At 53.1% G+C, this 15,846-nt stretch overlaps 1 protein-coding gene across 9 annotated transcripts in view; it reads right to left on the reverse strand.

The window, feature by feature from the left end:
- The window catches only part of LOC116577136 (zinc finger protein 3 homolog), a 69,229-nt gene that overhangs the window by 31,149 nt on the left and 22,234 nt on the right, over positions 1 to 15,846 (reverse strand). The window lies entirely within an intron of this gene.

The raw sequence follows: 15,846 nt of genomic DNA on the forward strand, positions 1-15,846 counted from the left end.
CCCCCTTTCCCGGTCCAAATCACTCCATCTATATTCTCAGCAAACGTCTCAGGCTCGCCGCAGGTCACCTCCGGACTGAAGGTGACCCTTTCTGCCTCGCCGTGGCCCTCTCCAGAGCGGCGGGACCAGGGTCGGACCAGGGTCTTTGGGGGGCGGGAGCCACGCCGCCAGGCCGGAGGCCTCCTCTTTGCCTCCGAAGTACGCGGTCTGCTCTTTGCAGCGGACACCCGGGATTCTCACCGGCTCCCGCCGTCTCAGGGGGGGCATGTGCGTGGGGTCCCCCCACTTCTGCTCGGGGCTCAGGCATGCGCCGCATCCCGCCCCAGCAGAGCTCCTGCCTACCTGCGTGGCGGCCGGTGGGCGGATGCTGGGGGGCCCGGACGGGGCTCTCGGCCCAGAGCGGGGTCTGGGGCGCACGGCGGGACCCGACAGGGAGGACCAGCGTCTGTGAGAAGGGAGAGCCCGACCCGCGCGCACTGTCCCAGCTCCAGCGCGCGGCCGGGCCTTGACGGGGCGGGAGCTCACCGTGTACCTCACAGGCTGTTGGCGCCGCCACGGAAGGCCCCGCACGCTCGCCGCCTCCTCTCGGCCTTCCCTTCACCTGGCCTGACGCAGGAGCCCCTTGACCGTCCTCACCCCCCACCCCCATCTCCCGCGTGCCGTCCGCGTGAGCTCTCTACAGAACCAGTTTGATCGGTCAAGGCTTACAACCCGTCGTTGGCTCTCTTGTGCCACCAAGAGAGCCAGCTGCGCCCTCCCCCCGCCCCCGACCTCGGCCACTGCCACCGGCCACCGCCGCCCAGTCCGACCACGGGAAACCGCCCATAGCCCCCTCCGTGCGCCGCCCCCGCTCCCGGCCAGCGTCGCGGTGGAGCCGAGCCTTTGCGTCTTCCTTCCGCGCGCTGGGACCGTCCTTCTCCTGCCTCCGCACCTGACGCACTTGTACTAGCGCTTAGCCCCCACGGCGGAGCGGCGCTGTCTCTGGGCGGCTGTCCCCACGGGGCAGGGGCACCCCCTCCTCAGCACCTGTCTGTGCGCGTCGCCGGCCACAGCTACTCCGGCCTGTGGATGCTCCGCTCTCCTTCCCGTGACACGCTGGGCCCCTCCAGGGTGACGGTCAGGTCTCAGGGCGATTCCGGCTTGCCTGGGACAGTTTGGGCTTTCGGTCATGTGTCCGTGGGATGACGGCACCCTCTCCGCTCCCGCTGGCGCCCCAGCTCGGATGATGCACTCTGTCCACACCACCTACTCTGTGTCTGCACGGAGGGAGCGCCAGGAGGGCAGTCCTCACGCGAAGGCGCCAACAAGCACACAGACGACTTTGAAGTCCTTTACCGCGCACAGCGAGTCAAAGCGGATAATCCAAGGGGCTAAGACCAGGAGGTCCGACTTGGCATCCGCTTGAAAAGGACCCTCCAAGCAGAATTCTGCAGGGCGGCCTGTCCGCGCCTGGATCGAGCACCTTAGCAATGGGACTGCTGGGACTGTGGCTGCTGGCGCCACAGATAACAGCTGACCCCGCTGACGACGGTTCCCTCCCTCAGCCCACGCCGTCTGCAGAGCGTCCCGGCAGAGGAGAACCCATTTCCATCTGCTCCCGCGGGCCGGGTCACACCAGCAGCATTGTTATGGCTCAGACGAGTGTCCTGAGTCGGAGGGAGTTCCCACGCCTCCCCTGTTCCTCCCGCCCCACCCCCAACGCAGGTGCAAGAGCCCCCCCACCCCACCCTGTCCAGACGGACCCTGGGCTGCCTGGAGAAGCCCTCCACCGTTAATACAGGTAACAAATGATGGCCGCCACACTTCCCCTTAATAGAACAATGTGTCCATCAGTAGGTGCCAAAACAGCGTAAGAAAAGGAGGACGGACACTCCTGCGTCTTGATCCTTCCACTGGAAAACCTGGTTTTTTATATTTACCCGCATCTTACTGCCCAAATTTGGTGTGGTTAAAGTTTTAGATGACCCACAGTTGAGCAATTTAAATATTCTACCATGAGGAAACATTCAATGACTTAAAATAACCTGGGTCATTTGTTAAGTGATCCGTAAACTAAACAGCCTTTGAATTTTTTTTTTTTTAAACATTAGATGCCTCCGCATTATTTATTTATTTATTTTTTTAACAATTGGGTATCCATGGAATATGACTGGTTTTAATAAAATTGCAGGGGGACCTGGGTGGCTCAGTCAGTTAAGCATCTGCCTTCATTCAGCTCAGGTCATGATCTCAGGATCCTGGGACTGAATCCAAAGTTGGGCTTTCTATTTGTAGGGGATCCGCCTCTCTCTCTTCTCTCTCTCTCCCACTCTGCCCCTCCCTACTGCTCATTCTCTCTCTCTCTCTCTCTCAAATAAATAAAATCTTTTTAAAAATTGCAGAAGGTGGGGTGCCTGGGTGGCTCAGTCAGTTAAGCCTCTGCCTTCATTCAACTCAGGTCATGATCTCAGGGTCCTGGGATCAAGCCCCGCATCAGGCTCTCAACTCAGCAGGGAGCCTGCCTCCCCCCCCCCCCTGCCTGCCTCTCTGCCTAGTTGTGATCTCTGTCTGTCAAATAAATAAATAAAATTTTTTAAAAATTGCAGAAGGTGGTATTTACGAGAAATGAAATTCCCCTGATGGTTAAAAAAAAAAAAAAAAGCTTATTTGCATAACTTGTACACTTCTACCTCCCATGATGTACCAAACAAAAATAAATTTTCCAATACATTTAATGTCAAAGCTCTACAATGCTATTCTCAGTGACCCAAGACAAACTTCCTCTGAGGACATTAAAAATAAATTTTACCCTTGCCTTCCCCACTATTGCTTAGAAAAGATACCCAATCAATATCTCATAGCTCAAATCTCTGTTGCCTCACTAACCCAGTTTAAAATAATCTCCCAGTTCTTCACAATTTGAGATTTGCCCAGGAAAAAACAAACAAGTAACCAAACCCAAAACCCAACTATATAGCTACTTTTTTAATAGGTCAGTTTCGGCCTCTTTGGAGAACAATAGGTTAGTAACTAGTAAAAGCGAAAATGCAAACACCACACAGGACCAGACAACCCGACCTGTGCATACAGACCCAGGAAGGCTGCCTTTGGAACACTCTGGTCCCAGTTCTCTGTTACATTCTTAAAAATGAGGGGCACCTGGGGGGCTCAGTGGGTTAAAGCCTTTGCCTTTGGCTCAGGTCATGATCCCAGGATCCTGGGATCGAGCCCCGCATCGGGCTCCCTGCTAAGTGGGGAGCCTTCTCCCCGCCCCCCACCTGCCTCTCCGCATACTTGTGATCTCTCTCTGTCAAATAAATAAAATCTTTTTTAAAAAATGAGGCCGCCAAAGAGATTTTGTTCGTGCAGAAACTACTGCTACTTACATTATTGGAAATTAAAACTGAGAAAGATTCAAGATGTTTATTAATTCACTTAGAATAGCAGTAAAGCCAGTCACATTGATATAAATAACATCTTATGAAACCAGCTCTACCTTTTTCAAACAAAAACAATGAGTGAGAAGAGCCTCATGGTGTCACAGTTTTGTGAATCTCTTTGAGGTCTGGCTTAACAGAAAACATTCTCACATCTGCTTCTGTAGTTGGCCCACTGCAGCACCAATGTCACGGCGCCTTGGGGAGGCCGTGCTGTTACCTTCATGAGAGACTAAGCATGAACAAGGGCAAACAACAGCTTAATGTTATTATGAAACTAGTTTCGATTTCATGGTCCAGACCACACTTTGAGAACCACTGCCCTAACAAGACTCACGCACACATCTAAAGATGTTCTTTGGGGGCACTGGGTGGCTCAGTCAGTGAAGGGTCTTCCTTCAGCTCTAGTTGTGATCAGAAGGTCCTGGGATTGAGCCCTGCATCGGGCTCCCTGCTCAGCGGGAAGTCGCTTCTCCTTCTCCCTGTGCCGGCCACTCCCCCCGCTTGTGTTCGCTCTCTCTTCTCTCTCAAATAAATAAATAAAATCTTTAAAAGAAAAAAAAAAAAGTGGAATCTCTGCGTCTGTCCACCTGCCGGGACCACGAGGTCCATGGGAGCTGCAGGCCTGAGTGGCCGCCCACCACGGTACTTGCAGTGACTTAGAAAGCGTGGGCTCAGGCGCCTGGGTGGCTCAGTGGGTTAAGCCGCTGCCTTCGGCTCAGGTCATGATCTCAGGGTCCTGGGATCGAGTCCCGCATCGGGCTCTCTGCTCAGCAGGGAGTCTGCTTCCTCCTCTCTCTCTCTGCCTGCCTCTCTGCCTACTTGTGATCTCTCTCTGTCAAATAAATAAATAAAATCTTAAAAAAAAAAAAAAAAGAAAGCGTGGGCTCATGGTGGGCATGCAGGAAACATTTGTGGAAGCGAGAGGGGCAGCGAGGGAGAAAGGGAGGAAGTATGAATATTGTTCTGCAACTTGCTTTAAAATTTAACTTGATTTTGTGGACTTTTTTTTTTTTTCACAAGGTACACTTTTTGGCCACAGGGTAGGCAGGGCCAAAAGTCATGTGACTCTTCTATAATTGGTAAGCTTATTTGCTACTATCTAAAAATAAAGGTACAATTAAGAGGTTCTGGCTGTGCAATCACCACCCGCAGCACACGACTGCCACCTAGTGCTCGAGACGTTCTGGGCAAAATGGGCTCACGGGGCCGGGGGGACAGGCGATCCCCATCTGCGGCCAGCGGGGTCGATTCAGGAAAGACGGACCCCGGGGGATAAGCCATGAAGTTTTACTGCTGTTGGAGTGGTCCAGAGAACTTAACAGGGCCTGATCCAGACAGGTTCAAGTGACTGCGGGTCCTGCAAAGAGTCTGGAGGTGTACTCGATCTCCAGATGTACGTACTGGATGTGTGCTACCTGAGAACGAGGGGTCAGGTTCCCAGCTGTCCTAGTTGTGCTGGTCAGTAATGGTGGGGACAGTCTGCCCGAGAGGTATGACATACTGTAGGACTGGAAGAACAAAAAGAAAAAGAAGCCCAACTAGAGTCCTCTAATAGTTGATAAAATCTTCTACTCTAAGAGTTTAACCAATCATTACGCGGACGAGAAGGATGGGCAAAGTGTCAGTGGGAACATTCATATTAGTTAGAGACCTGTTTCACTTCTATGGTAATCTGGAGTATATATGTAACACTCTCATATAAAGCACAGGGTTTTTTAATTAAAAAAAAAAAACTATTTTATAAAGCATAGCTTTGTCCTTGAGCTGAGGTCAGGATAGCAAGAACTATTCGGTTTTGGAAGGCGAGCTTTTGAACTTGTGGGTGACTCTGAGATGGGTTTTCTTAAAGGTGGCTGCTGTTTGCAATTTTACATCGACAGAGATGACTCCGAGGACAGATATGGCAAAAGGATAAAGCCATCAAGAAGACCTCTTCTTTGATGTTGAGCCTTAACAATATCCTAATTATGAGGAATGACTGGCAGGTGGGGGAAGACTTTTCTGGGAGATATGGACATCCCCAGGTGCATCAGCCAATGCAATCATAAGGGGTCATCCCTTGTGTCCACAAATCCATGGTTAACTCCATAGAGTGGGGAGTCCTCCAGCTTACAAGGAATGACATACAATCCCGGCCACATAGAATTAGTCAAGGTGCTATTTGAGTTATACAATTGTTGGAGAATCCATCCCATTTTCCAGCTGTTCAAGTAGTCATATGCCCACGGGGTCCCGTTATCCCCACAGAATAACCAGCATGAAGACTGTCCCTACATGAGCTCCTGGGGCAATTTCTCTGAAGTCTACCTCATGGTGTCTAGCTTCAGAAGCAAGAAACATTCCAAGACAATAGGAACTAGAATTTAACCTGCAAAGGCGTGTTCCTGAAACATAATTTTTCTCTCTAGAATCACCTTTATTGGGGCACCTGGGTGGCTTGGTGGGTTAAAGCCTCTGCCTTCGGTCCAGGTAATGATCCCACGGTCCTGGGATTGAGCCCCGCATCGGGTTCCCTGCTCAACAAGGAGCCTGCTTCCCCCTCTTTCTCTCCCCACCTCTCTGCTTACTTGAGATCTCTGTCTGTCAAATAAATAAATCTTTAAAAAATTTTTTAAATAAAAAATAAATAAATAAAGTCACCTTTATTTTCAGAGATAGCTAAATCAAGACTGATGTGTTCAAAAACAAGTCTAGATTTTTGGTTTTTTAAAAAATATTTTATTTATTTATTTACTTGACAGAGATCACAAGTAGACAGAGAGGAGGCACGGGGGGGGGGGGCGTGCAGGGAGGAAGCAGGCTCCCTGCTGAGCAGAGAGCCTGATGGGGGACTCTATTCCAGGACCCTGGGATCATGACCTGAGCTGAAGGCAGAGCCTTAACCCACTGAGCCACCCAGGCACCCCAACAAGTCTGGTTTTAATAAATTTGGCCTGATTATTTGCATAACCTCCTAAGAACAGTGATTGGCCATATAGATCTAAAATTTGCTTTGCTGGAACTTTTCCTAAAGAATCTTGATTGAACTCTTCGTAGCCTCTCCAGTCCAGAAGCCAATCCAAGCACTTGCCTTCAGACTTGCCGTACCCGTAGATGTGGGCGGATTCCTCTTCACGAGGTCCCCCAAATATCCTGTGTTTCCTGCACCTGCCAGGAAGTTGACGCTCTTTCCTCACCTGGTGAGGCTGCTGGGAACTCTGTAAGCAAGGTACCAGGCCAGCAGTTCTATGGGGCTTTATGGATCCAGGTTTCATAAAGTCAAATTTAGTTCCTTAATGCTGTTTGGTTATATCTGAGTCTCTACATGTGTCTCTCAAATACAACATTCCAGTCAAAGCCTTGGTAAGTGGCCACTGTTTCCAGTGGTGTACTGTTACATGGAGAACAGACTCCTATTGAACTTATGCAAATGACTAATGTCTCACTCACTGAGACCTTTTGAATTTCAGAGGATTCAGACAGAAAAGTCAAATGCTTCAATCTGCTCACAAATGAATACTTTATTACATTTCTGTAGGTCATAGCTATCTTTTTTTCCCCTTTTTAAAAAATTAACATAGATGTATTATTGGTTTCATGGGTACAGGTCTGTGAATCGTCAGTCTTACACAATTCACACACTCACCATAACACATACCCTCCCCAATGTCCATCCCCCAGCCAGCCCATCCCCCAACCCCCGCCACTCCAGCAACCCTGTTTGTTTCCTATGATTAAGAATCATTTGTGGTTTGTCTCCCTCTCCGGTTTCGTCCTCTTTCATTTTTCCCTCCCTTCCCCTATGATCCTCTGCCTTGTATCTTACATTCCACACATCAGGGAGATCACATGATAATTGTCTTTCTCTGATTGACTTATTTCGCTCAGCATAATCCCCTCGAGTTCCATCCATATCGTTGTAAATGGAAAGATTTCAACTGTTGATGGACATCTAGGTTCTCTCCATAGTTTGGCTATTGTGGACATGGCTGCCATAAACATTGGGGTGCACGTGCCCCTTCAGATTCCTATGTTTGTATCCTTTACGTAAACACTCAGTAGTGCAATTGCTGGGTCGTAGGGCAGCTCTATTTGTAACTCTTTGAGGAACCTCCATGCTGTTTCCAGAGTGGCTGCACCAGCTTGCATTCCCACCAACAGTGTAGGAGGGTTCCCCTTTCTCCGCATCCTCACCAGAATCTGTCATTTCCTGACTTATTAATTTTAGCCATTCTGACTGGTGTGAGGTGGGATCTCATTGTGGTTTTGATTTGTATTTCCCTGATGCCGAGTGATGTGGAGCACTTTTTCATGTGTCTCTTGGCCATCTGGATGTCTTCTTTGCAGAAATGTCTGTTCATGACCTCTGCCCATTTCTTGATTGGATTATTTGTTCTTTGGGTGTTGAGTTTCGTAAATTCTTCATACATTTTGGACACTAGTCCTTTATCTGATATGTCATTTGCAAATATCTTCTCTCATTCTGTCAGTTGTCTTTTGGTTTTGTTGACTGTTTCCTTTGCTGTGCAAAAGCTTTTGATTTTGATGAAGTCCCAGTAGTTCATTTTTGCCCTTGTTTCCCTCGCCTTTGGTGATGTTTCCAAGAAGTTGCTGCGGCTGAGGTTGAAGACATAAGTCATAGCTATCTTTTTTTTTTTAATATTTTATTTATTTATTTGACAGACAGAGATCACAAGTAGGCAGAGAGGCAGGCAGAGAGAGAGGAGGAAGCAGGCTCCCCGCTGAGCAGAGAGCCCGATGTAGGGCTCAATCCCAGGACCCCGAGACCATGACCTGAGCCGAAGGCAGAGGCTTAACCCACTGAGCTACCCAGGCGCCTGTGGGAGGCCGCAATAAGGCTTGAGATGAGGACCAAACCAGGCCCTGACTTGTGCCTCCTTTAAAGTCCAAATAACCTAATAAAAGGTTTAGGACGGGAAAAGTTGAGTAGCACTGAGAAAGGGTCTGCGCTATGTGTTGTGCGCTCGCCTACGTGACTTCCCACATGCTTGCTAAACAAATGAGCACAATTCGGTTGGGGTCATAAGTTCGGTGCTGGTCCTTGCTGCCCTAGTACAGCCCATAAATTAGTTTCAGGTTTGCTGTATCAATACAGAACAATTGTACTGGCATCAGCCGTTTGGCGTCACGAGGTCTGCTTATATTTCACAGTTAAATGTGAAACTTATTATGGGAACTCGTGGTTGTTCAACTAGACACAGGTGTATTGCTTCTCCTATTATCACTATATATGTGGCCTTAATGCTTTGAATAAACCTAGCACTGTTGGACATCCTCCTCAGTGCTCCTCCTGCCCCCATCTCTTTGCTTCTCGAGTTCTTTTCTTTATCCTCTTACCCTCATGTTCCTGGTCGATTTGTCTCGCCGGCCGCGACAGGTGCCCCAAGTCATAACTATCTTAAGAGAAAGTTTTCTTAATCTGAAAGAGCCAGCAATGTTTCAGGCAAGAGTCACAAAAGTATAATCACCTTCCTCAATTGATTTAGTCCCATTTATTCGGTTTGAATGAAACCTTTTAGTTAGTTCTGGAAATTCTTACCTATTTTAATTTTATGATTTTTTAAGATTATTTATTTATTTTAGAGTGACGGCACTCACCGAGGAACAGAGGGAGACAGAGCCTTAAGCAGACTCTGTGCTTCGTGAGGAGCCTGATGTGGGGCTCAATCCCACAACCCTGAGATCAAGACCTGAGCTGAAACCAAGAGTCGGATGCTTAACCAACTGCACTACCCAGGCATCCCTAATTTTATGACTTTAAAGATATCGAAAACTTTTTTGTCAAAAAAGCCCTCATGAATTTCCTTGATGATGAAACACACTGTGCAAGTGACAAGAGTAATGCAACTGGCAAGCACATTCAGTCATTTCTCTGTCAAATAAATAAATAATCTTAAAAAAATTTTTTTTAATTTATTTATTTCAATCTTCAAATCTTTCCTTTCCAAAGTTTTCCCATCAGAAACCTCCTACGAGTTTCTTTTGTATTCAGATTTTGTCCCAAGCCATTTCTCTCCAAACAACCAGTCTCCTTTAGGACAAAATTACCTTCTTTTACCTTCAACAAAAATACATTCCCATTTCTTATATCTTTTTTCCCTATCTCCTACTTTTCTACAGACAGAGTTGCTTCCTTTATTCCCATCAGTCTTAATTACATGCAGCAGAATTTTAACTCTTAGAAACCTTAGCCTCAGTAACCAACTGTGAATTGTTACCCCAGAATTCTTTGGCAAATTTATGAATCAATTAAGCCCAAAGCATATTTTCCAGTACTCAAACATCCTGTTTCTCTGCACTAAGAAGCCAAAAGCACAAACGTATGGTCAGTAATCAATGTGTTAGCACTCCATTCCACTTGGAAAAGACCTTTATGTCCAAAAAATTCAATCCCTATTTATCATTCAAACAAAATTTTAGGTCGGGGGCCGGGGTGGTTATTTAGCCTGGTTGACGGCCACACACATTCCCCAAGCAGCTCCTAGGCCTGCGTTCTGTTTTAGGGCCGGGACACCAAGCAAGACAACTATGGGACCACTGACCACGGGGAGGCATTCCACCAAAGGTCCCACTGGAGAACAGTGTTCGAGGACAGCCCCGAGGGACGGCCGTACCTCCTGATCTGGGAGTTCGTAGGAGGCCAGGAAACACATAAAGTGGAGAATTTCCTCCTCAAGCATTGGAAGCCAGATGTATTCCAGCTTTGAAGGACACCGCCCAAGGGTGAGTGGGAAGGAAGAGAGAGGGTCCCCTAGCGGAAAGATGGGCTGCCGATCCCCGGTGGGGCACCGCCACAGGGAATGGAGCTCAGACTCGTGGTCATGATTTCAGGCAGGGTGTACTACTGACCTGAAAAAGGACCAGATCTACCCAAAGAGACGGACTCTTGGGGTGTCCCACCACAGCAGGGGTCCCACCAAGAAGAGGGCTGAGACAAGTGGCCTGGCGCTTCCCGTTGGGGTGTCCCGCTAGCAGCAGGGAGAGCTGGAGTCCCGTTTGGCCCCAGCAAGTGGGAAAGAGGAGGGAGGACTCACTGCTGAGCCACGTGGGAACTGTGGCCGGAAGACCGGATGTTGGCTGGAGCCAGTAGCGGGGGCCTCTAGGAGCAGACCACCTGGTGCTCTGGGCGTGGCCAGTCTGCCCCACACTGGGGAGCTGCTCACCCAGGCCTTCCCTCCTCTGAGGGGTCCAAGGTTTAGACTCCTGAAGGGCAGAAAACATCAAGGAGGGGGAGGGAAGAGACTCTCCAAAGGGAAAAGGAGACATCCCTCACCCTTGGGGGCAAGGGCGGTCCGGCTTGTTCCCCCCAGGGCTTCAGAGCCTCACGGAGTCATCACCAAGGCTGGAGGCCATCAGTTCCCCAAGGAGAACTAGAGTCGGTCCCCTGAGAGTAAGTCCCAAGAGATTCCCAGGATGGACACAGGGAGAGTCCTGGACAGGCAAAGGCTCCATGTGCGGGGTTCCCCCAAATGTACGGGAGCCACAAAGTCCCTGGATAGGCCACCAAATATAGGGCCTAAATGGGGTGTCTCTTGGTCGGATGGGGGCCCCCAGACCTGGGGTGAGGATCTGGTGGAAATCAGTACTGTGTGCAGTGGATGAATTCACCTAAGAGAGAACAAGGGCTATGGCCGTTTACTGACCACACCGCAAGGGAGCTCGGGCAGAGCAGCAGAGAAGAGTCCGTCTGCAAGGAACGGGGGGTGGGGGGTGGGGGGGTAGCTTTTTAAGAGGAGGGAAGGTGAGCAGGCATGGGAACGTATGGAATTCTGCCCTTGTTGGTTACTGTGCCTGGTTGTGAGCAGCCCGTTGGTCAGTAAAGGCCTGTGGCTATTTTGAGGTGGGTCCCCTGATGGGCCTGTGTCCACCCAGGGGGTCAGTGTGTGTCTTTCTGCGTTCCATGCCTCAAGCCTGTTGGCCCGAAAGCGGCCTCTACACTCTCCTGTTCCACGAGCCGAGTGGTGCGGGGTTAGAGACGGGCTCGTCCCCTCGTTGTCCTTCGTGGGTCTGGCTCTTGGAGAAAGCCCAACTCCAGAGGCCTCCGGGTCCATCCTGCAGGCGTCACATGCTATCTTACAAAGTCTCGGGGGCTGTGCGCTGTGCACCGCTCCCACGACAGCTCTCGGTGACAGGTACCCGTGGACGTGTCTGCGAACCTCGTCCACGGGACTCTCGGTTCCACGGGAGGGCCTCGGGTTCGGCTGCCCTTTCATCCCAGGGCCTGGCAGCGTGGGCATCCATAGACATTTGCCGCACCGACGAGTCACAGGATGGACCCGCGCAGCTGGGGGGCGGGGGGCGAATGTTCAGCCCCCGGAGAATCAGAAGAGCTCCTCCCGGAAGAAAGAGGTGGGGGAGGGATGCAGGGGAGCGGGGTAGGGGAGAGCCTGAAACCCTAGAACAAACCCAGTGCGCATGGGGCTGTGTCTCAACAAGTGGGCTCCTGCCCCTCCTTTCACGGCCCATTTTCATTTCCTGCCTCAAGCAGATCTTCGTTCTTAAAGCAAACACCCTCAAATCGAACAAAACCCCTTTATTTTGTTAACTTAAAAACGTAAGAAACGCGGGAACTTGTTCGTGTTCCCATTGTTTCCGCGGAGGAGGCGGCCAGCTAGGACCCGAGGACTGATCAGAAGCTCGCGGCGGCGGCGGCGCCTGGGGCGCTCCGCCGTGAAGCGCCCGCCGTCGGCGCAGGCAGGCCCCACCAGCCCGGGGTCGCGCCCGCATCGGGGCTCCCCTCCCCCGGCCGGCGCTCGCGGCGTCGAGGACCGCGGAGACTGGGAACGGATCTGCGGAAGCAGCTCACGCCGACGGCTTGGGGCCGGGGGCCGAGGGCGCGGGTCCGCGGAGCAGCCCCGCCGCGCGCCCGGCCCAGAGGAAGACCGCGTGCGCGGCCAGCGCGGGGGACGCGGAGAGCGTAACGAGCGGGCCAGGGTCGCGCGGCCCCGAGCGGCCGGAGAGACGCGGGCTCCGCGCCAGTCGTCCCCGCGCACCTGCACAGGCCGCGGCGGGCGTCGCGAAGGGAAGGGCTCCGCGAACCTCCGCGAACCGCCACAGAGGCCTGCGGGGGTGGGGGAAGGAGTAAGGGAACTGGGAACAAAAACGTAAAACCGTCCGCGTGGGTTGCACGCACCGGCCGCAGCCACGCCGCCAGCGGGTCCCGTACCCGGGACAACCCGCACGAGCACCAGCCCCGCCCCACGGCCCCTGCCGGCGTTCACTCGCGCGATACCCGGCCGTCCCAGGACCCGCCGAGTCTGCGCAGAGGAGACCCCCCGAGCGGGCGGAGGCGGGCACCGCGAGCTGCCGGAGCCTGCGCAGTGGAGACCCTGGAGCGGGCGTTGCCCGCGTCTGCGCAAAGGAGACCCACCAAGCGGGCGGGAGGCGGGGCCGCCCGAGTCTGCGCAGAGGAGGCCCCCGGGAGGGCGGGAGTTGTATGCCGCGGAAGCGGGAGGCGGGGATGGGGGGAGCGCCGGCTCTGGGAGAGCCCCTGACGCGGGCGCAGCCGGGGCTGCGCGATGGCCGCCGTGGCGGGGGCCGCGGCCGAGCGGGAGGCTGGGGTGGCCTGGACGTGAGACCCGCTGCGTGCGCAGAGCTGGCGCCGGGGCACCGTCCCCCGGCAAAGCGGGGCGCAGAACAGACCCCTGGAGGCCGGCAGTGGGGAGAGCCCAGGGCCTCGGGGACGGCGGGACTGGATCCCCTGCTGGCTCCCGGCGCGCGCGTCCACGACCCTCCGCTGCCTCCCCCTGCCCCGGTGGGTTCCAGTTCCCTCCCAGGGGTCGCGAGCTGCCGGTCCCCCAGGCCCAATCCCCGCAAGCAGGCTGCCCTGCTCCCTTCCCTGTGCCCGGCGTCTTTGCACAACACCTGGTTCCTGGGTGACAGGGGGCCCCGATGGGGGACCGGAAATGCCACAGGAATGAGCTGCGCGGCCGGATGCGTGGCCTTATTTGACCTGGAGTGGTCCTGCCCTGGGAGGTCAGGAGGGGGCGGGGTTCGGACCAGCGGGGCACATCCTAAGACTAGCTTTAGACGCCCGTTCCTCTGGGGAGACCCCCGGAGTCGCCCCCGCACCCCCGAGCTGCTCGTGTCTCGCAGCCAGTTAAACTGGAGCTCGCGAACCTGTGTCCCGTGTGCCTGAGTGGGTCGTCTCCGGCCCGTCTGCAGGCAGAGGCGCTGTCTTTGTAGCGCACGGGAATGTGGCTTGAGGACTGGAACGTGGCTTGAGGACTGGAACGGTTAGAAGGTGCTACAGGTGGGCCGGCAGCTGCGGGAAGGATCTGCGAAGGTCGCCGGCTGGAGAATGATGGCCCCTGGGGACTGCAGACAGCCTTTCCCCCGCTCATGCCGTTGGGTTTTAGTTGAATTTGACCAACATTTTACAACGTGGAAACGTCTTTCCCATCTACTCACACAAGATCGAGGCTTCATGTCTTGAAATCTCAGACGCGTGCACAGGGGCCCCCCATGTCTACCCGGTGCACTGAGCAAGAAACGAGGCGCCGTGCTTTCAGACTCAGCATCTGATTTCCAGAGCCCCAGTCCCCACCAGGCACCGTCTCCTGACACAGAAGCTGTGTATCATTTTGTGGTGTATCATCACCCAGCGCCCTTCACACCGTCTGATGGAGCGCCTGGCCTCCTGTGGCTGTGTGGGTTCTGGATTCCCACTGTAGAAGAGGGCATCGCAAGGGGCAAAGGGACAACGTGGGAAGAAGCACAGTGTGTGGGAAAGTTTGGGGAGACACTGGAGCACAGGTTTGCTCTTAGGTGAATCGTAGAGGAGGGCTGTCTCCCCCCCACAAACACACCCCAATCGTGTCCCTTCCGTATATTGAAGTCCTCCCCCAGTAGCTCAGAAGGGGACCTTCCTGGAAATAGAACTGTCACAGGTGTAATCAGTTAAGGTGAGGTCTACTGGAATAAAACAGCTCCCCCGCCCCTGGCCGCAGAATCAGCATGAATGTGTCCCTATAAGAACAGGCCCAGGTGAGGAGGCCAAATCAGGGAGAATCTGTGCAGAGAAGGGACACAAGGACTGCGTCCTGTCACTGGATGCTGGGGGTTGAGGGGGTGGGGTGCAGGCGATCCCTGAGCCTGCGGATGGAAGCCACCTGCCCGCGCCTTCCTTCAGATTTCTGGCCTCCAACTGCGAGAGAACAAATTTCTGCTCAAACCAGCCAATCGGCGGTACTTCTAGAAAGCAGCCCTGGGGAATGATGTAGCTCGGAAGTCAGGAGGAGCCATTATTTCCCTTAATAGATGATTTAAAAATTCCATTTTCGTGTCATCAGGGAAAGCAGGACTTGAGAAAAGTACTTCGTCCAACAGCATTAGCTTTACCAGCTGGAGCAAGGAAACAAGATCTCCCAAGCAATCCAAACTCGAGGGGAGAAGGTTCTGGACTCTGATGGGGTTGGAAAGGGCCAAAGGAGGGGTTTCCAGAGTTTGCAGGTGTGGAAAGAGGGGACTCCAAGATGAAACCACAGACCAGCTGAGTCACCAGGAGGGCTTGGCAGGTCCCGACGGCCAGGCCCCCTCCCGCCCACTCTCAGTGGGTGTGGGACGCTGCTGGAGAACTGCCATTCTTACCAAGCCTCTGGGAGAGGCTGACGGTGCTGGTGTGTGGACCGCATTTTAGGTGGCATAAACGACTGCGTCTCTGGCCTAGAAGTCCATGGAACACTAGCCTCCATGAGGGCAGGGACTTTGTCTTGTTCACCATGGCATCCCAGGGCCTACAACAGTGCCTGGACTCTGTAGGATCACGGTAAGTACTTGTTCCATGAAAACGGGTCATTTGGCAGAAATGGATAGTAAGAAAGGGGAACAAGTGTAAAATGACGAGTTCATCTTTACCCATCTGCTTCACAATCCAGTAAGACGGGACGAGAGATGCACAGCGGGTATAGACGAACATGTGGGCGAGGAACAGGAGTTCCAGATCATGATTCATCTTGGACGGAGGGGGTCACAGGAGCAACAGGCGATGTGATCACTGAGATGTCACAGAAGGGACTCGGGACTGAGCCTCCGTATCACATGTAATACACGGAGAAATGGGTAAAGACAGTACAAAAGCGGTTGAAATATCACCCACTGCGGAAGCTGAGGGAGAAAAGAATTTCAGGAATTATTGGGCCAAGGGGTAACCTGCTCCCATATTCTGCAGCTTCTTTATTGGGCGTGCGCTGCATTCAAGCCCACCAGCCCCGTGGGGTCTCTTCACCTGCGGCGGCTCCCTCGGCTCGATGACACTGTGGGACCAGTGCTCTTCCCTCTGCTGGACATCCGCGGGAGCGCGCCTGAGGGAGGCGGGGACACTCGCTCCCACGCCCCGCCTCTGCTCAGGACGCCCAACCCCGGCTAGCCACTCATCTCTGATCTAGACACTGCTTGCGTGCTGATGATTCTGCAATCTGTCTGCGTT

This window comes from Mustela erminea, chromosome 18 (assembly GCF_009829155.1).
Source record: "Mustela erminea isolate mMusErm1 chromosome 18, mMusErm1.Pri, whole genome shotgun sequence".
Taxonomy (NCBI): domain Eukaryota; kingdom Metazoa; phylum Chordata; class Mammalia; order Carnivora; family Mustelidae; genus Mustela; species Mustela erminea.